Source organism: Macrotis lagotis, chromosome 5, assembly GCF_037893015.1.
Source record: "Macrotis lagotis isolate mMagLag1 chromosome 5, bilby.v1.9.chrom.fasta, whole genome shotgun sequence".
In the NCBI taxonomy this organism is placed as follows: domain Eukaryota; kingdom Metazoa; phylum Chordata; class Mammalia; order Peramelemorphia; family Peramelidae; genus Macrotis; species Macrotis lagotis.
Genome location: NC_133662.1, coordinates 81,032,946 through 81,054,693, shown reverse-complemented (window position 1 = coordinate 81,054,693; position 21,748 = coordinate 81,032,946). Strand labels below are relative to the sequence as shown.

The window sequence follows — 21,748 nt, the reverse complement described above, 5'->3', positions numbered from 1 at the left end:
CACAATAACTCAGAGCTACCAATTAGAAAACAGCTGTGCTGTAGAGACATCCAAATGACATCCCTATATGTCATACATGTGGAAGTCAAGATTACATTTCATTCTTTTAAAAAAAAATTGCACCAAATTTTAGAAGTGAATTTTAGAAGAATCTAGAACAGCATTGGGAGGATCACTAAAGAAACACTCAGGATAATACAAATCCAATTGCTGATATAAAGTGAGACTTTATAAATTTAATGATGTAAAACATATTATACTGAAAAAAAATGTTTGTGGTCAGTAATTATGAGTGAAACCAACTTAAATTAGAGATGGAGTTCTGGGTTCACCCATTGAGAAGGCAAAATATGTGATATCAACTATACATTTGAAATCATGCAAAATCTATTTCCTTTTCAGTCATATTGCAAAAAGGCAAGAAAGATAAAATGAAAAAAATTGTACTTGAATCTACACTCAGATTCCATCATTTCTTCCTCTGGAGATGGATAGCATTTTTCATTATAAATGCTTCAGAATTAACTTGGATCATTGTATTGCTCAGAATAACCAAATTATTCACAGTTGGATATCATACAATATTTTTTATAATTGTAGACAATTAGTCTTTCCTGAGGGTCAATTCTCACTTATGGCCAACCAGGAAAGTTGAAGCCACTATTTTGAATGTCTCAGATTGGAATTTAACTAAATAAAAGTTTCAGATTGTATAAACCCAATTTTTGAGAGGGAATTTGAAATTCAATTTAATTTAGCACAAGTAAAAACCATGCATTTTCAATGTACCAAATTTCCCTAGGGAAGTTAGACTCTAGAGAATACAAAGTAAAAACAAAACTAAATAAAACTGAACTGGCCCTGGAAGAGCTTACATTTTAATGAGAAGAAACATGTACACAGTTGGTTAGATAAGAAATATATGCAAGTTAAATACAAAAATAATATCAAAGGGGTAAAATGTGGGTCATTAAAAACTGGGGAAATTGAGGAAAGACCTGAACATCTGAGCTGGGGTTTAAGCCTGGGAAAAAATTAGAACCAGTTTAATATAAGTAGGTATTGTGAAGGACTTTAAATGCCAAACAAATTTGATTTTTTTCTGTTTAGAAGATATAGGGAGTTCTTGGAGCCTCTTAAGCAGAGCAAGGGCATAGTCAGATCTGGGCTTTAGGAGTCTTAGCTTAGCAGCTGTGGGAAAGATGATTTGGAGTAAAAAATAGTCTAGATGCAAGGAGACCAGTTGAAACTCCAAGTCTTCTGAAAAGTTTTTGAAGCAGTTTTTCACTTTTATCATCATTGAGTCAATACCATAGTAAAGAGGAGATGACATTTTAAAATATTATACCCATTTTTATTTGTTTTATTTTTGGTTTTTGCAAGGCAATGGTATTAAGTGGCTTGCCCAAGGTCATACAGCTAGGTAATTATTAAGTGTCTGAGGCTGGATTTGAACTTAGGTCCTCTTGACTCCAGGGCCAGTGCTCTATCCACTGCGCCACCTAGCTGCCCCTTATCCACATTTTTAAATACTGGTAGCTATATATAGGGTGGATGAATTTGGCTGATACTGGTAGCGGGTCTTTTGCTTCTGGATAGGTGTAGCTCTGAATTCTTCTCAGGTGCTGCCTTACTCCTTTCTGGTGAGGTTAGGGTTGAGAATGCTTCAGTTACTCCCCTTTCCTCTATGATCCAATCCTACTTTTTCTGGAGTTTTAATCAATCATGACTTACTATAAAAATTAGCTCATGTTCAGCCTAGGGGCAATATGATGACCCTCAGTTCTCTCTCTAATATTTATAAAGTTTGTCTTTTTTCTGATATTTATAAATATCAGTTATTAATTTAATCACAATAATTCATAGCTGCCAGTGTAGAAAATCTTTAACATTTAGATAAAGACTTGGCTCTTTCGATCTAATTTATTTTCAGTGTTATAGTTTCAAAGCTTCTACCTGTATACTTTCCATTAACCATGCTCAAAGTCACCAATTGTGTTTAGAAAGGGAACTTACCTAGAAGATATAGCAAGAAAAATTGTTATAAAATATCCCTCTCAAAACCTGGAATACATTTCCCTATAAATTCATACAATGGCCATAGGAAGAATGTGCAGAAACTGAAAATCTTAATGTAGTGACATAGACATGGAAGGAGTTTGAGAAGTCCTTTTTTTTTCCTTTTGAGGATCCTCATGAAATTTGCTACAGGGTTTGGCATTAATGATGGGTAAATCACTCTGCTGGGTTGCTCTTCGCAGGGTGTGGCATTTTCGCTGGACAGATTGATCTGTTTTGGACTGTGCTGATCTGTTTCTTGGCCAGATTGCTCTGTCTGACTTTCTATTAAAGCATTATTTATTCTTGGAGATGCAGTAGTATATAATAGATAAAATTGGACTCAAAGTCAGTTCAAGTCTACCTCTGATATATCCAGGCTATTACCCTGAACAAGTCACTTAACTTCTCAGTGCTTTATGAAGCACTCTAAGTTAGATGCCTGCCTGCATTGGTACTCTATATCAAGGAAATTACAAAATTCCCATCCTTATTCCTTTCAACCCTACTTTCACAATCCCAAATGCTCCAACAAGCTAGCATGAACTGGACAGTATACTTAACATAGCTTTGCTTTGGTCATTGCAATGAGATCTTGTTCTGATTTCTGAAATGGTTCAGGAGTACCTCTTTTTGCTTCTGCCATTTTTGCTCTTTACTCAGTTTTCTAGATTTGCTTTTCCCTTGAGATATATGCTGGATGCATCCTTCCAAGAGGTACATTTTCTTTACAGATGATGGTCTTGGTTTTCCAGACTTGTTGAGGTAGAAGGACTAGAATTCTTTTTTTTTTTTTTAGGTTTTTGCAAAGCAAATGGGGTTAAGTGGCTTGCCCAAGGCCACACAGCTAGGTAATTATTAAGTGTCTGAGACCAGATTTGAACCCAGGTACTCCTGACTCCAAGGCCGGTGCTTTATCCACTATGCCACCTAGCTGACCCAGGACAAGAATTCTTAAGGATCAAGCTACATCTGATAACATTGTAATTCAAACAGTTTTTTTTTAAAACTATGCTGGAAGGAACATCACCTCCTGGGTAATAGCTGGAGGGTTGTTTGAGCATTCTAACCACTACTGAAGGCAAATTGAGTCACTGGTTCATGAAGATGGATACCTAATCCAATGACATCTAATTTTACTGTAGCCATTTTTCTGAGAATACATATTCAACTTATCACAAGTTGGTCAGTTAATGCTATGCATTTATTAATTTTACTTTTTGCTAAGGTAAGGACCTAAGATAACTCATACTTGATTTTTTTCCCACTTAAGCTTTCTGGAAGTAAAAACCAGTTCATAAAGTCAGACTGAGGAAGAAATCAGAAGGAAATTGATTTTTAAAACCAACAGATGCCACTGATACAATATCTGAGAGGCTGGGAATCTGGTCCACTTTAGACTCTCATCTCTTGCACCTTCTACTAAAGTACCACCCACTTTTTTTCATTCATTTCAGCCTGTTTCCCAATATACCATCTGTCAGCCTCATCCAAGAAAGCTCACAGACATAAGAGGAAAAATAGAGTAACATAAAGGCGGCCAATTTGTGCTAGAGGGTTATACCATCAAGATCAAAGATTCCCTAGCCCCTTCCCTTGACTACTATGCACAATTATGCACACCCCCACATGCAGTCTATGGATATAATTAATGCCCATATAGCCTGAAGAGAAGCAATCCAGAATAATGATCTCTGGAATTCAGAAGATTCAGACTTCAGGTCAGAAACTTAATATTGCTATATTTTTTTTCACTGCAATGCAGAATAGAATAGGTAATTCAGAGCTCACAGAGATCACAAACCCATCAGGGACTGTAGGAATCTTTAGGACATTTGTCCTACCTCTTATTCTTTTTTTCTTGTTGAGTTGGGATGGAGTTCTGAAGCCTAAAACAGCTCTCCAGTCTTCTCAAGAATATTCTTGAGAAATGGTGTCTGAAATTTCCAGTGATTTTTAATTTCCTATACCTCTGTGATCTTGGTATGGATTCCATGTCACAGACATCTGTTTTTCTCACATCACATTATATTTTCCATCACCACTCCCTGTCCAAAATGAAAATTTTCTTCATTCAATTTAATGTAATTATGGCAAATAGAATAATCTTTCCCATCTTGGTAATATCCTTTTATGTATTTTCCCAGCAGAAGTGTATAATGTTTGCTCCAGACTTGACAGATTTCATTCCTAGACCATTTTTTTTCACAAGCTAGTCAGACTAACCTCTTTTGGCATTCTCTCTCTCTCTCTCTCTCTCTCTCTCTCTCTCTCTCTCTCTCTCTCTCTCCTCTATGTATAGGACTTGCTCCATCGGCTGTCATCTAGTAAAAATAAGGGAAGAAAAAAGGTTAAATTATTTTCCCCCTCCCCACCCTTGCTGATGGTCCAGAGATCTCCATTCTGGGGACACATTTACTTTTCTAATTGTAGCTCAGCATGGAGGAGTTGGCTTTAATTTTTTATCAGCTTTCACCAAAGTCTTTTTATGCACTGCTGGTGTCCAACCACTGTTTTCCTATATCCTGCTTAGGACTGTGGTTTTCACTTCTTCCTTGAATGACTCTATCCTTTTCTCTGTGAAATTCCATTTTGTTCTTTTATGTCCAATCTTCATTTTATGCAGATCAAGTTGCATTTGTCACTGGATATTAAAATGGTTACCTTTTCCTTCTCTTATTTTCCTTTTTTTTTCCTGTATACTTTGGACACTTGGTCATGCATTTCTTCCATCCCCTTTCTGAGGTTCTATGATAAATAGATCAAATAGTGAATGAAATAGCATTAGACCTGAGGACATAACTGCTCAACTACAGTGATTTATTGGGGAAATTTTTTTAGACTGGGGGAATCCATAGAGGTCTTGAAACTGTATATTGAAGTAAATAGCATGTAGGGATACATTTAGCAAATGATAATGACAATTATCAAAACAAAGAAGAAGGGGAAAATATATTCCCTAAGGCTGGGAATTAATTGAACACTGGAAGCCACAGAACAGATTCCCCTTCCCCTCACTTCACCCCTTTCTCCTCCTCCTCCTGACTTCCATCACAAATAAATCTATCTTGACAATAAAGCAAAGACTGGAATGGACTCTGGAGTTCGGTTCTTTTTTGTCTCCTTAGAGTATTTGGGGGGCAGGTTAAAAATCAAACCATCAACAATTTTGATACCATTCTGCTTTAAGGAATTGCCTGATATACCATTTAGATGTCTTTTGAAATCCATACATGAGCTTCCTACCTGCTGTGCTCAATTTCAGAACCCAGGGCTGTCATTAAGGAAAGACAGCAACCTTTGTTCTCTCTACCACACACAACATGTTGCACATTTAATTTTTTTTTAGTTGTGGTATTATTGTTTTGTTTCCTGGCAGGGAAGGGTGTTTGCTAATCCCCCTTATATTCTTAGCTTTGTGAACATAGACGAAAAACATTTTGTCCCCCTGGTCTTTCCTAGCACTGGTCAGACCATGGCAATATTTGCAAAATTCTCTTCATGTATTTTAAAGTCCCACATGGAGACACTAGGCCACTTACTGTAACGGATGGTTTTCATTCTTTGTGCACTAAAAGCACATTCCTGGCATGGGCACTGCCATTAGAGCTGGTAAACATCAAAAGTTTCAGAGTTTTTACTCCCATGAAGACCCAAAGGTCAGTTACTTAGATTGTCTAGACTTCTGGGGTAGAAAAACTGGGCTGGAGATGTGGGTTATATAGCTTGTATTAGTTAATTTGACCTGGATTTTAAGTGCTTGTTTTCTCTCTTGTTTTTTTTTTTCTTTCTATTGGTGTTTTTGTTTCTCTTCTAGGTTATTTCTCTCTGTGCATCTGTGTAATTGCACTGTTTCTGCTTCTAGTTAACATTAGGAAATGTAGACTTCCAATATTTTTTGCCAGAATTGAAATGACAAAAAAATAGGAAGTTAAGGAATATCTGGAATAATTAATCTAAACTCTAATTTATATTTCATGTAGAGAAATTATTTTTTAATATTTTGTACCCAAGTTTAATTGTAAATCTAAAAGAGGGTGTTTTTAGATTCATAGTAAATTAGAGTTAGAAGGGAGGCATATCTCATCTGTTCTCTCAATTTGTGTATAAGGGAAAAGGACTTATTAAAATAGTCCATGTGAGTACATAATGACCTAGAAAAAGTGCCCTCTCACAAATAATAAGAGAAATATGCATTGTAAAAACTAAAATTTAACCCAAAATTTATCTATCTAATTTTGCTAGTGTAAAGAATTCCCAACGTGGAAACTTCCCATGGCACTCTTTCTTGGCAGCTTGTCTACAGACTATTCTTAGTGTCTGAGCACTGAGAGATGGAGCATATCAGAATAAAGACTTGAACTCAGATCACCCCAAATCCAAGGACAATTTGATCATTCTTTTCACACTCCTTCCTCCATTTTACCTTTCATCCATGAAATTGGCAGCTTAATGCAAGGGATTTAATGCTGATGTTGACATCAGTGAAGTACTTGAAATTCTGTCTCACATGTACTGACTGTGACCCTGGGCTATGTCAGATAACCTCTCAAGAATACTAAGGGGTGGCTAGGTGGTGCAGTGGATAGAGCATCAGCCCTGGATTCGGGAATACCTGAGTTCAAATCTGACCTCAGACACTTAATAATGACCTATCTGTGTGGCCTTGGGCAAACCACTCAACCCCATTTGCCTTACAAAAACCTTAAAAAAAAAAGAATACTAAACAACTTTCTCGAAGACCATCAGTTGCAGAGAAGGTATTGAATAGCCTTGGTGGAGGGATTTCCCTCAACTCAGAGTTCCCCTATTCAATGAAATTACAGATTCTGTCCCTACTACTGTCTCTAATAATTTCATCAATAGTGATTATTATAGAGGCTAGTGGAAGGCAGACATAATGATATACTGTTGCTGGTGGATCAATGAATTGGTAGAACTGTTATGCAAAGATATAAACAGTGATTAAACTTTATAATTATTGACCCCAAAATTTCAGTAGATGGCAAAAAGACATGTCTTATATACGCCAAAATTTTCATAGCAGCAAATTTTTTGGTTGGGGGGGAACTAAAAAGAAGGTACATGCCCATGGATTGAAAATGAATGGACAAAGTATGGCATCTATGTGTAAGGAAATATGTTTTATTTTACCATTGTATTCCTATCACTTAGTGCTATACCTTGCACAAATTAGAACTTAACAAATCCTGGTTTGATTGGATTATTATGCTGTAAGAGATGATGTAGCATGTAGAAAAATTTAGGGAAATGTATGAACTGTTAGAAAGGGAAGATAGCAAAAACAAGAAATGACATATAAAACAAACTGAATGGTAACCAAGCTCAGATAAATTTCAGGACTAATCTTGGACACAGAAAAGACAAGATGGGGCACATTTCCTTACTCTTTGTAGAAACATGGAAGACTATAAGGACAAAATGTTATCCATACTGTTAGGGGCAGCTATTCTCTTAGATTTCATTAGAAATAAATGGGAAATAAAGAGGATTACTTTCAGACAACCAGGTAAACATTATTTAAGGATTAGCTTGCTATAGGCCATGTTTCCCCTCTTGTATATTCTTGTTACCTGCCTTTTAGCATTTTTACAGTTGATCTATCAGAGAGAAAAGGCAAAAGAGAGAGGAGATAAAACAAATCCCTGTAGTCTAATGAGAGAAGACTGAAACTAATGGATAAGAAGAGGTTTCAATTTTATCTATAGATTCCTTGTATCCATGGTTTCCCTCTGCCTCAAGGTCATCATTAAGCAAATCATTGCAAAGGAGGCAGTTTAGCTTGCACACTCTTCTATTCCATTCAGAGTATCTTTTTTCCCCCTTTCAGCATCTCTGCCCCACTGCCATGAAGCCATGCTCAAAGGCTCCTGGCTGCTCCAGAGTCCTATAAGAGAGCAACTGAACCTTGCCTTCAGCATCTTCTTTGGTCGACTAGCTGGCTAATTTGATAAACTAATTTATTGTGGTGGTGAATAGTTGATAAATAGAATGCATTTACCTCTCTCAGGTAACATATTGGCATTTCAATAGAAACTTTAAATGACTTAACTGAAAACTGTGCCTAGTGAGTTTTAGACTCAGTGAGGTCAGTGAGGAGGATATTCTGTAGTAGGAGATTGTGATCAAGCTTGGCCTTATTGATAAACTGGCTATTCTGTCTTTCATCATCTTAGAAATGAGTTCACAATTTGTTAGGCAACCACTTCTGTTTCTAAGATTGGGTTTCTGATACTATTTCTTTGGGATCACAGTTTTCAGATAAAAGCTCCTGTCCACTTAATATCGAGCAAAGTTAGATGTCTGCTGAGTGAGAATAGGAGATTTCATATATATATTCAAAAGAGAACTACAATCATGGAATCCTGGTTTATGCTTCCAAGTCCATTTTGGGATTTATTGTATCAGACAGAATGTACTATGATTGCTCATAAGGACTAGACTTTGAGTCATCTCCCATTTTATTACCTTTCCCTAGATGTAATTCAGGAATATGATTGTCACTAGAAGAAGTAATTCCTTTATTCACAGCCCTCACCAGAGACCCCTATCTTTTTTTACTCAATCACAGTCAAGGAGCTCAAGTATTATCTTCAATACTGATCCCACATTTACTAATGTACACTTCATCAAAAAATTATTTTGTGTTTTTTTTCAGAAGATGTCACTACATTCTATATAATCATGAATTTTGTCTGATTTCACTTCATGGGAGTAGGTAGAGTTGTTTCTCCTTGACCATGACTGTTTCCAACCACTGGGAGCTGACTCTACTCTCTTCTCCATCCTACCCAGATCACTAACCTTGTTTGTTTGTTTTTTAAACACTGCTGCTCATTGAAGGCAAAAGATTCAGAAAAGAAAGGCATATTTGAGAAGTGAACAGCTGGGGAAGAGATGGTTTTTGGAGATGAAATTTAGATTTTTGGACTAGGGCTTACATTGTAGGCATGACATGGTCCTGGCAGGGATTGAGTGTATTTAATAAAGACTTGGAACCATGTATTTGCCTGGAGTCTCACAAATCTAGTGAACTCAACTTTTAACTAAAAAGGATGATGGGGGAAGAAAATTGCCTATGAATATCCAACAATTCATATGCCATAGAGAATATTTATAGCAAAGGAAAAATGGCATTTAAGATATTTAAAATACCATTGGTGACAAAAATCTAATAAAGGAATCAGAATAGATAGCAGTCAAAAAGAAGTAGATTCTGATAAAGAGAGATAAATTTGTCTTCATAAATATCAGTGGGTTTGATGAAATATGATCTCTGACTGGAATAGGGATCTGGAAAGGTATACTTTAATTAAAAAAATCCCAACAGATAAAGTGGAGGTGTAGTATTGTAAGTCATGAAGATGGTCATGTTAGGAAATCTAAGATGGGAGAAGGAAGCATGGCGGATAACATTTGGTAGAGGATAGACAGAGGCAAAAATAGAAATGATATTGGCATTAGAAGATACTACAAACCACCTGACAGAGGAACTAGATGAGGATTTGGGGATAAGGATCACAAACCTGATAGAGACATGATAATGTGAATTATAAGGGAATTACATTATCAACACATAGTCTGTAGCTTTCTTTTTACGTTAAATAGAATTGCTAGTAATACCATGACTTTTAAATGAACAATTTTCCCCTCCAAAAGTTGGGATAACTAAATGGGGTTCTATTTTGGATCTTGTCCTCACCAATCAAAAGGAACTGATTGCTGGGATAGGAATAATGGGAAACAAGCCTAACTTGTGAAATATATATTCATGGGAGTCTCACTCTTAAAGTATTTGTTGTTGTTGTTTTTACTTTTATTTATTTTCAATTCCATATAAACTTTAATTTTTTAAAACTTTGAGTTCCACATTCTCACCTTCTCTCTCCTTCCCTCTTTAGAAAGCAGACAATTGACATAGATTATTCATGTACAGTTGTACAAAACATTTCCATATTAGCCATGTTACAAAATAAAATATAGACATACCCATCACAGAATAATACAATTTATAAAAACAATGCTTCAATCTCCATTCAGACTCTTAGTTCTTTCTCTGTAAGTTGATAGTATTTTTTCATCATAAGTCCTTTGGAATGGTCTTGGATCATTGTAATGTTGAGAAAGCTAAGTCATTCACAGTTGATCATTGTACAATATTTTTTATTGTGTTCTTTCATTTCATTTGGCATCATTCATATAAGTTTTCCATGTTTTTATGAAAGTATTCTGCTCATCCTTTCTAATGGGATAAAAGTATTCCATCATAATCATATATCACAACTTATTTAGGCATTCCTCATTTTCTTGTGGTAGACATCTTGTGGTGGACATCCCCAATTTGCAATTCTTTGCCACCACAAAAGTTGCTATAAATATTTATATAAATATTTTCACAGTGTCTGAGACTGAATTCACTATCTCCACTGATTGGTTTACTCTGGATAAATCACTTAACCCTGCTTGCCTCAGTTACCTTATTTGCAAAATAAACTGGAGAAGGAAATGGGAAGCCACTCCCTTATCTTTGCCAGGAAATACCAAAGTAGGGTCATGAAGAGTTGTACACAATTGAAATGACAAAATAACAACAATAAAATTTTTGAACATATAGATCCTTTCCCTTTTCCTTTGATCTTGTTGAAGTAAAGAACTCATAGTGGTATTGTTGGATCAAATGATATGCAGAGTTTTATGACCCTTGGGCATAATTCCAAATTGTTCTCCAGAATGGCTGGATCAGTACACAACTCTAGCAACAGTACATTGGTGAGTTAATTTTCCTGCAATCACTAAAATATTTTTTACTTTTCTTTATGTCATTTCAGCTAATATATTACATATGATATGATACTTTGGAGTTCTAATTTGCATTTCTCTATAGTGTTTCAGAAGATTTTTTATATAAATTTGGTTAGCTTTTATCAAACTTCTGAAAAGTGTTCATATCCTTTGACAATTTGTCAATTAGGGAATGACTTGTATTCTTACAAATTTGACTCACTTGTCTAACTTTTTCAGAGAAATTTACCTTAAAATTCCTCCACTCCAGTTTCCTATTTCCTTCTAATCTTGGCTTCATTGTTTTTATTAATCCAAATTTTTTAGTTGTTGTAATCAATGTGATTGTAATTAAAATTATCCATCTTTTTCTGTTTTTTGTTTTGTCATAAACGTGTCATAAATTTTTCGCTTATCCATAATATCTTTCAGGTAAAATTTCACACTTCACTAATTTGCCTGTGATATCTATTCTATCTATATTTTCTTGTGATAGGAAATCTAATCTATATTCTTTCTATCTATCTATCATCTATCTATCTATCTATCTATCTATCTATCTATCTATCTATCTATCTATTATATGTTATCTATATCCCCTTTACTCTTCAAGCTTGTGAAAAGTCACTACCTGAGAGAGGACTTTTCCTATTTGACTCAAGAGGATAGAACTTGAGTTGGTGGATGGAAAATGCATAAAAGCAAATTTAGAAAATATAAAAATAATATTTTTGACTGAGCTATTCAAAAGTATATAGGCTATTTTAGGAAGTAATACATTTTTGACTTCATTAGAAGTCCTTAAGTAGAGATTGTATGATCATTTACTGTAATATTCTGAAGAAGATTCTTTCAGCTATGGGTGAACCTCACTAGCCATTTCTAACTCAAAGTCCTTGAATCTGGTACTCTGACTCAGTAAGTCTGTGCTCGGGGTAGGTTAATAAATGTTTAACACCCAACTCTATCAAAGGGTATTTTCATATTTAATCTGCATTATTGATATTAATTCCATCACTTTCATAAGACTAGATAATTCATAAATGAATCCATGATTTGTTAATTTCTAAGGTAAAAATATATTGAACATTTTACCATGAATTCTCTTGAGTCAGTTCTAGTTGATAACACACTCTTGCCTACAATTCTGTCAATATGTAATATTTATTACCTCATTCTTTGCTGCATGAGGAATTGCCTAAGTAGATTAGAGTATAAGATTATTGGATATCTGATCATATTCAGAAATTATCATGGCAACTAAAACTGAGAGGCTATTTGTCCATTTCTAGCTTCCCCAAGCTTTTATACTGGAAAATTTCCAAAATGTCACGTCATGCTTCACATTTGAAATGTACATTATTTTTTTGTACAACTGCTCTCTCTGTCTCTGTCTCTCTCTTTATATATATATATATATATATATATATATATATATATATATATATATATATATATATATCCTTTGATAATTGAAAAGCTTAAATTTTCAATGTACAAATTAGCTCTCAAGTACATTTGGCATTTTCCAGTGAAATGAGAAAATAATGCAATTAACAGTCTAAAATGTGAGAAGTTAAGTGTAACTGCATAAACTATGAGAAGCTTAACCACTCATTGATATAAGATTAATTTCTATGAAAAAGAAAGGATAATTCAGATAATTTAACCTGGATCTTTATTGGATGATGACTAAGGAGAATTTGAGGACAAAATGTGCTAACAGAATAAATATATAGGAGCAGTGGTAACATGCAATTGGAATTTTTTTGTCTTAAATTTGGGAATTTAGAAGGGGAAAGCTAAAGATGAACTTATGACCTTCATTACAATTCTCTTTCCAGTAGTTTCTGGTTGTACTGAGACCTGGGGATTTGTTATGTAATCATTTAAGAAAGAATTGAAGATAACTTTTGCCCTATAATTGATTTTAGACTTGCCCAATTCACTGAAATTGCTTGGATAAGTTGGTTTCAGAAAGAGGGTAATTCAGAGATCTTAGTGCAGTGTTAGGATTATTGACTTTTAACCTTAATTTTGACAATAAGTCACTCTTTCACCATTGGCACTTATCTTTTAACCTATCTCCTACTCATTCATATTTGTTTCAAAAATCTTTGTTCAGAGAATTGCATAAGCTTGTGGACTGAAATGATTTTTAAGTAACGACAACCCCACCCCCTCCAAATGAAACAGTGGGGGAAAAATAGGACTTTTCTGATTTTCTACCTTCTACACCAAATGCAGTTATTTCAGAAGATAAATTAAGGAAAATAATTCCCTTCTTCTGAAGTGATGACTGTTGATCAGTTGAAAAGGAGCAAGGACAGCCAGGCAATATGCATTTATAAAGCATTTACTATTTACCTACTAAATTACTAAATATTAGATCTACAGATAGAAACAAAAGGAAAGAAGTCCATGCCTTCACAGATTTTATATTTTAATAGGGGAGGGCAATCCATAAAATATAACAGAAAAAGAGGTTCAGAGGAGATTGGGACATGGTGAAATCTACAGAATCAGAAGCACAGCTAGGAGGGAAGTGAAGCATGGCAAACCAGGACCCATTTCCAAAATGAAAGTTCCTAGAAGGGAACTTAGCAATAGAAGTACTATGGCATAGCAGAGGGATATTTATGTAAAGGGAAGGGGGAAGTGCCAGGTGCTGAGAGAAATTCCAGAATAAATAGGGCAAGATGGTAAAATCTGGACGGTGGGTAATAAGGGAAAAGGACAAATAATCAGGTTTGTATGATTCTAGGATGCTTAGGCCAGGATAATTATGTCTTGAATGTTTCCATCTTAAGCCTAATCCATATGAACAAATCTAGAGAGCTCCTCACCATTGGAATATTTGGATCCCCCCCCCCTTTATTAAGTTCAATAGTTCAATTTAGTGTACAAATGGATGTTGTTTACTGAAGGACCATAGTTCAGAGGAAGTTAAAATGACAGGTGATTTTTACATATTTTGATTTTCCTGTAGTCATGAATAAGAGAGAAGGTTGAGTATTTTTTATAACCAAATGACATTGACTTCCATGTATTTAGTCTTTAACTGATTATTTCACATGCCCATTAAAAGGGAAAGGCAACATTTATTCAGCAAAGTGAAGACGCTGATTTTGAATCCTGGCTATGCTACATGTTACCTGTGTAATCTTAGCCAAAGCTCATGATATCTGTGTGCCTCAGTTTCATCACCACTCAAATTAAGGGGCTAGATCTTACACTATATGTTACAATGAACTTTAAATTTATTTGCACCCTGAAAATGAAAGGAATAGATTTATAGAGGACCAAGATGGTACATAGTAGAGCTCAGCTTCCTCTACCATTCACTATACCACCCTATTATTTCTAGCTAATTTTCTAGCTAATAAATCATAGGAACAAATGATAATTTTATTAAAGATGATGACCATAAGAAACTTGAATCTTTAAATATTCTTACTAACAAAAAGAGAAAAAAATGATCCATGGACTAGAATACAATTAAAAAATTTAAAACTCCTAATAAATATAAAAAACTTAAAAATCAAAGAAGAAATTGAAAATAAAAGCCAAATTAGTAAATAAGCTAGAAGTTATTTTTGAGAAAAAATAAAATGCATAGATTTCTACTAATTTTATTAAAAAGAAGAAAAGCAGATTATAAACATTAAAAAGGTAAAGTTCATAACAAATGAAGAAGAAATAAATGATATTATTAGAAATTATTTTGCTCAATTACATGCTCATGAAAATAAAATTTATAAAAATATAAGGTGCCCAAATTGATAGAACAAAAAAAGTGAATTTAAATAACTCAGTTTTAGAGTTAAAAATTTAACAAAACATAAATGAATTTCCAAAGAGGAAAAAAAATTAAGACTAGATGAATTTATAAGTGAATTCTATCAAATACTCAAAGAACAATTAATTTCAATATGACACAAACTGTTTTCAAAAATAACGAAAGAAGAGATACTTTCAAATTCTTTCTATGACACAGTTATGTTTAGAGTCATGGCAGAAAAACAAAACTGCAGAATTTATAGTGTAGACCATATCCCCACATTGAATTCTGATATAAACATTTTAAATAAATATTAGTAAAGAGGCTGATGATACAATCCAAAGATTTTATAGATTATATATGATGACTAGATCAGGGTTATACCATAAATGAATGGTTGGTTTAATAGAAGGAAAAGTATAATTTTAACCATATTAATAATAAGGTCAATAAAATCATATGATAAAATCAATAGCTATAGAAACAACATCTTTTGACAAAATACAATTCCTCAGACTCTGAGCTCCTTTAGAGCAGAGACTGTCCTTTGTCTTTTTTTGTATTTCCTTTGCATAGCATAGTACCAATTAAATAGAAGATGTTTAATAAATGCTATTTTTTTTAAAACTCACCCATTTTTTAAGACACTAGAAAACAGGAAAAATGGACCTTTCCTTAAAATAATAAGCAACATCTATCTAAACCAAGAGCTACCACTATCTGTAATGGAGATAAAGTAGAATTCTTTCCAATATAATCAGGAGAGGAAAAAGGAGAACCACTGTCATCACATATTTGACATAGTACTAGAATTGATGGCTACAGCAATAAGATAAGAAAAGAATTCAGGGAATAAGCATAAAGTAAAAACAAAATAATCACTTTTTGAATATGATGTGATAGTGTAACTTAAGATCCCTAAAGAATCAACTAAAAATTAATTGAAGCAATAACCAGAAAATTTGCAAGGTATAAATAAATTCATGTGAATCATCAGTATTTCCATATACTTGAAGAGATAGAAAGTGAAATTCCATTTAAAATAACTGCAAAATGTGTGTAATATTTAGGAATCAATATATCAAATACACACAAGAACTATATAAATATAATGGCAAATAACTTCCTACTAAAGTAGAGGTCCAAATGATTGGAAAAATATTAATTGTTCAGTGTTAAAATAAATCAATATAAGAAAATTACTATATTGCATAAATTAATTAATTTATCCAACAAATAATAGTGAATGAATAAAACATCTATTAAGCCCTTACTATGTGTGAATCACTGTTTGAACTACTGAGGTGCAAATAAAAAAGTAAGACAGTCACTTATCTCAACGAGCTCACATTCTAATGACAGAGACAACACATATGAAAAGTTTCTACTGCAAGTTAGCTGGAAAAGTTCCATAGTCTTTAGAGTATGGTGGCAAAGCAAATAGTAATGCCTCTTCTTTAATGTCATTTTCATTGATAAAATTCTATGTTTCTAATGTTGAACTATTTGACAATGCTAAATTCTTGGTGGCAAGAATTTTCCTTACTAAGGCCTCACTATCTATCTACCTACTGCTTTTTCAGGAGCAATTTCCAAGCTGTATCTCCCCAGGGATGGCTCCCCAGTATGATAGCTGAGGGCATGGGTCTAGAAGTCACTCCCATGACTCTTAGGTTCAGGTTCCTGTGCTATTTCCATCAGTCTTGAGAGAAATGGTAGTCAAGATGGTGGTGGTGGCTCAAGGTAGTTAAGATAGTAACTCAAACTTTCTTCACAAAAATTACTTTCCTGAATGATGACTAGATTGATGCAGGATGATGGTCTGGGTCTTCCACTTTCAAGGTTCCTATTCTATCAGATAGAAATACTTATACAGCAAAGACTGTCCTTTGTCTATTTTTTTTTTTGCTCTAATACTGATAATGAGGAAGATGGGTCCCTTCTCCACAATGATTTCTCCCTTCAGTAATGACTGCTGCATCTGCAGAAGCAGGTTTGATAATTTGTAAGGTCCTGCAATATCAATCCAATCAAACTACAAAAGAATTACTTTAGGGAACTAGAAAAAAAATAAAACTCATATGGAGGCAAAAAAAGTTCAATAATTTCCAAGGAAATAATAATTTTTAAAATGGGAATGAAGGGAGCCCAGCAATGCCAAATCTCAAACTGTACTTACAAAGCAATAATTCTCAGAACAGTTTGGTACTTGTTAAAAATATTGATCTTTGGAACAGATTATGGACATAATACAAAGAAGGACATGTTTCTAGTAGCCTAGTCTTCAATTTATGCAAAGACCTTAGCCACTGGGACAAGAAGATGCTATTTTTATGAAAAACTGTTGGGCTAATTGGACATCATTATGAAATTATTACATTTGGACCAACATCTCATAATTTATACAAAAACAAGCTCTAAATGTATAGGTGAAAGATTACTCACAACCAAATTAGAAAAATATAGACAATATTATCCATTGGATCAATGGATAGAAGAAAAGTTCATGATCAAACAAGAGATAGAGATGATTACCAAGGATAAAGTGGGTAATTTTGATTACATAAAATTTTAAATTTTTTTGTATAAACAGATCCAATAAGCCAAGATTAAAAGGGACTTAATTAACTGGGACAAATCTTTGCAAGCAAGTTTGTTGGATAAAAGTCTCATTTCCAAGATATAAAAGGAACTGATTAAAATTTATAAGAAAAATAACCATTTCCCAGTTGGTAAGTGCTATCTATAGTCATTTAGAAAAATATTCCAAATCACAATTAATTAGAGAAACATAAATTATAAAATTTTGTGATTCTACCTTATATATATTAGATCAGCAAATATGACAACAAATTATAAAAATTATCAAGACTTTGGAAAAACAGATATATTGAAGGACTAATGGCAGATCTGTGAATAGATATACCCATCTAGAAAGCAATGTGGAATTATCTATAAAATTTATTAAGCATGCCTTCCTTTTTACCTAACTATATCACTGCTAGGCCTACACCACAAAAGGAGTAAAGGAATAGGAAAAGACCCTATATGTACCAAAATATTTATAGTAGATATTATACTAGAAAAAAAAAGCTGGAAACTAAAGGGATACTTATCATTTGATGAATGTCTGAATAAATTGTGGTATATGAATATGATAGAATTCCATTGTGCTAAAATGAGAAAATAGATAATTTCAAAGAGATATGGAAAGACTAATGTAGTGATTGTGAGTAGATTGTGAACACAGCCAGAAGAACAATTTATACTAATAACATCATATTATAAAAATGAATAATTTTTGAAGAATTTTATTAACTAATGAATAAGAAAGTAGAACAAGAGATAATAACAATACTATAAAAAAATCAAACTTTGAGAACTATAAGAAATATGAACAATTAAATGACTGTCTATAACTCCAGAGGAGTAATGATGAAAAATTCTATCTACCTTCTGACAGAAAGTGAATGGTTTTAAGGAGCAGAATAAGACACACATATGAATGTCTGTATGTATATAATACAAATATATATATATATGAAACATATATGTTTGTACACATTTGTATCTGTGTGCACACAGCCAGAGAGTAAATTTATTTCCTCTTTTTTTTTACAATGGGGATGTGGGTTGAGAGCAATTTCTTTTCATTAAAAACACTAAAAATTGAGATGTTGTGGGGTATAAGTATGGAATGTTGCCTTATACTTTCAGACAAAATCATTGTATTATTGGCTTTACTTTGCTAGGAGTGCTCTCATAGAGTGAAGATATGAAAATATTTGTAATATAAAAACAGAACATATTAACAAAACTTTAAAAAATATAAAGATACGAACTATGATTTCATTGGTTTAGGAAACAACTTCTACCAATGCAGTGAAACCTAATTTTTAGAGTTGTTTTAGATAGTTGTCTGAAACACTGAGAGGTTAATTGACCAGCCCAGGGTTTCATGCAATCAATCTATGTCACAGACAGGACTTGAATCCAGATTTTCCTAGCTTCAAAGCCAGTTCTCTATCCATTATGACATTTTGCCTCACATTATTAAAAAGTAGAAGAGAATGAAGTCAGTTACAAAATTGTAAGCCCATCATGGGAAAGACTATCACAAAAGTTAGAATCAACCATTTCCATTACATGAGATTTGCACAAACAAAATTGAGGAAATAAGCTTAAGAAGGGAAAACTTGGAGTTAGGTAAAGAATATCAACTCAAAAGTCAACTTTACAATGAATAAGTGGTCAAAGGAGTTGAACAGTTTTCAAAATAAGAACTGAAAATTATTTTTAAAAAAACATGACCCTGGGCAAGTCACTTAATCTCTATTTTCTTTAATAGATATGGGGATAATAATAGGACTTATTTAACAGGGTTGCTGTGAGACTCAAATAAGATGAACTTTATAAAGAGTTTAATATAGAACTTAGCACATGGTAAGCAATATAAATATTGAGTGATATTATTATTATTTTCTAATTCCCAGAAAGTTGGCAAAGATGGAAGACTTTGGAAAGATAAACATATTTTAGTGAAGCTTATGAATTGGTAAAATTATTCAGGAGAACTATTTGGAGTTAAGCTGAAAAAAATAACCCTTTGACACAGAGATTTCACTAGTAGGCATATATTCCAAGAATGTCAAAGAAATATTGGCAGAAAAATTCTTTAGTAGTAGTAGTAAAGTCTATCAACCTGAAAAATTGTGACTCATTAATGTAATGTAGTATTAATATGCCATAAGAAATTTTAAATGTGAAGAATTCAGATAAATAGAAAGATTTTATAAATTAAAGCAGGGGGAAAAAACAGTCCCAGGAAGCAATAATCACAATGATTACAATAAAATTAATAAAAAGAACAAGAATGATAACAAAAAGAAATTGGACCTTGGTCAATTGTAATGACAAAGAAGCTTGATTTTCCAGAAAAGGTGAGAAAAATGCACATTCTTCCTTGCAGAGATAATATGCAAGTTGATTTTTCTGAATGACTTTTTCCTTTTTTTTTTAAAAAAAATTTTTTGTTATAAGGAATAACTCATTAGGTAGGGGAGAGGGAATTTATTCTAGATTGAAAATAATATAAAACCAAAAGAAAAGAATAATTAAAAATTAATATTAAAAATGCCTACTAGTCCTTCTGTTACAAAGAGAACTACACTGACCAAGGAAGTGATTAACAGAGTGAGTTGCACAATTATGTTTATTATAGTGAAGGGGAGGCTGTGCAAGGTCTCCTCACTTGCCTTTGCTAGAATTCTTCCATCCCATTATCTTATAATTAGGAAACAGGACTATTGAAGATGGTCTGGCTGCTGTGTGAGTCTCTTGACCTTGAATTGGTTTTACTTCCTCTCATATCAGTGGAACACCATGGTGTATCACCAACACCAGGAAAGCACCAGTATATGACAGATATCAATTGAATGCAGCAACCTGATAAATCCTAACCTGTCTCTCAATGGACTAATCATCAGTCTGGTCTTTCTTTTCAGAATTTCCTTGGTTTCTCTCCCTCCTGTATTGTCAAGAAACCACAGCACACCTCCCACATCAGGCAAGCATCCTCACCTATATCTGGTGACAAGAAGGTATCAAGATGGACTAATCATCAGGGTGTCCTTTCCTTTCAGACCTTCCACCTTTGAGCCACTTGTCATCAAGACATGATTATCATCGGTTTTAACACTAGGACAACGTTGGCTTGTCATTCATTCATTCAGGCATAATAAGGACTAGACAGCATCTGAATTGTCTTCAAATTGTGCCACTCTGTAAGGCTATGTGCAGATATACTAGCTTGCTGAGACAAGAAAATATGTGCAAGACTGTCTTGGCCTTCAAAGAGTTCAAGGAATATTAAAAGTGAACAGAACTGAGACCCATTAGGACCCCTTGGGGTACTCCTGGAAACTAAACCTTTAGCTTTAGCTTTTCATCCTACTGTGCCATGTTGTTCTGCACAGTCAACTGTTTTTCCTGCTTATCTCCATTGCACACATCCAGGATTTTCAAAAGAAGCAATTGCAGCAAGTTTTGGGGGAAAAAAGACTGTGGTTCCTTTGAGTCTATCTGATCTGGAGAATTTTGCATAATAAAAATCATAGCATTTGAAATCCTGTGTAAATTATCTTCTCCAGAACCACTCCCCAACAAATACTATATGATGACAGCTTGCATATGGTTAAAAGGCTGGGAAAGCCAATATATTTGAGAGGATGTCCCCAGGCCCTATTGCCTTATAGAAAGTTATCCTGAGAAACTGTTTTAGTGACTTAGACCTTTTTATATACCTACATTTTTTCTGGAACCAATCAATTTGGAGACACTAGACAAATTTACCTTCCAAAATTCCTATTTATAAAGTCTAGTATGATGAAAAGTTTTATTCCTAATGACTTGTCCATAATGTTTCATTTTTATTAAACAGTTTTTAAGGCTAACATCTTTGAAAACTACCTTAAAAGTACTATTGAAGGAAGGATTGAGGAAAGGAATGGAAGGGTGGGAGCAGTGCTCTAGATGACTTAGAAATGAATGTAAAAGCACTGAACTTTGAATCAGAAGACCTGGGTTTGGGTCTTATCTCAAACTCTGTATAGTACTAGAAAAATAATTTAACTTCCCCCCCAACTCAGTTTCTCTTTCTCTAAATTAGAACTAATAATCATAGTCCACAAGTTTGTGAGGAAAGTACAAGCTTGCAAATTATAAAGTTCTATAGCTGTGAATTTTGGTGGTTATTGTTCATAGTTTATATTCCTACTCCATTTAGTTTTTGAATGGGTGTAACTGTTTTAGAGCATCTCCTCCATGGATTCTTTCTATCTGTTTCTCTGTTTCTCTCTATCTCTCCCAACTTTTCTTCCCTCTACATCAAAGTTCAGGAGATGAGGCACAGTCTTATTTGGGACCATGGTCAGGTTTAAGGAATCCAATTTCAACTTTAATTCACTATACATTTATTAAACAGTTATCATAAGTAGGATATTTTCTAGGACAAAACAAAAGATAAATTAAATTTAAAATAAAAAAAGCATGGATATGTAAATATAAGATCATTTGAGAAAGAGAAAGAACTTTAAAAACCGGGGGAAT

General features: G+C 33.7%; 1 long non-coding RNA gene across 3 annotated transcripts in view; it reads left to right on the top strand.

Annotated features, from left to right (window-relative positions):
• Positions 1-20,930, top strand: part of LOC141489783 (uncharacterized) — a 93,198-nt gene extending 72,268 nt beyond the window's left edge. For 2 of the 3 annotated variants that reach the window (XR_012468986.1, XR_012468985.1), the window contains exon 5: positions 20,146-20,930. This is a non-coding gene — a long non-coding RNA (uncharacterized LOC141489783). Of the gene's footprint in view, positions 1-17,234; positions 17,374-20,145 lie in introns of all 3 variants that reach the window. The other variant, XR_012468987.1, reaches the window with a different exon arrangement.
• The last annotated feature ends 818 nt before the right edge of the window (positions 20,931-21,748 follow it).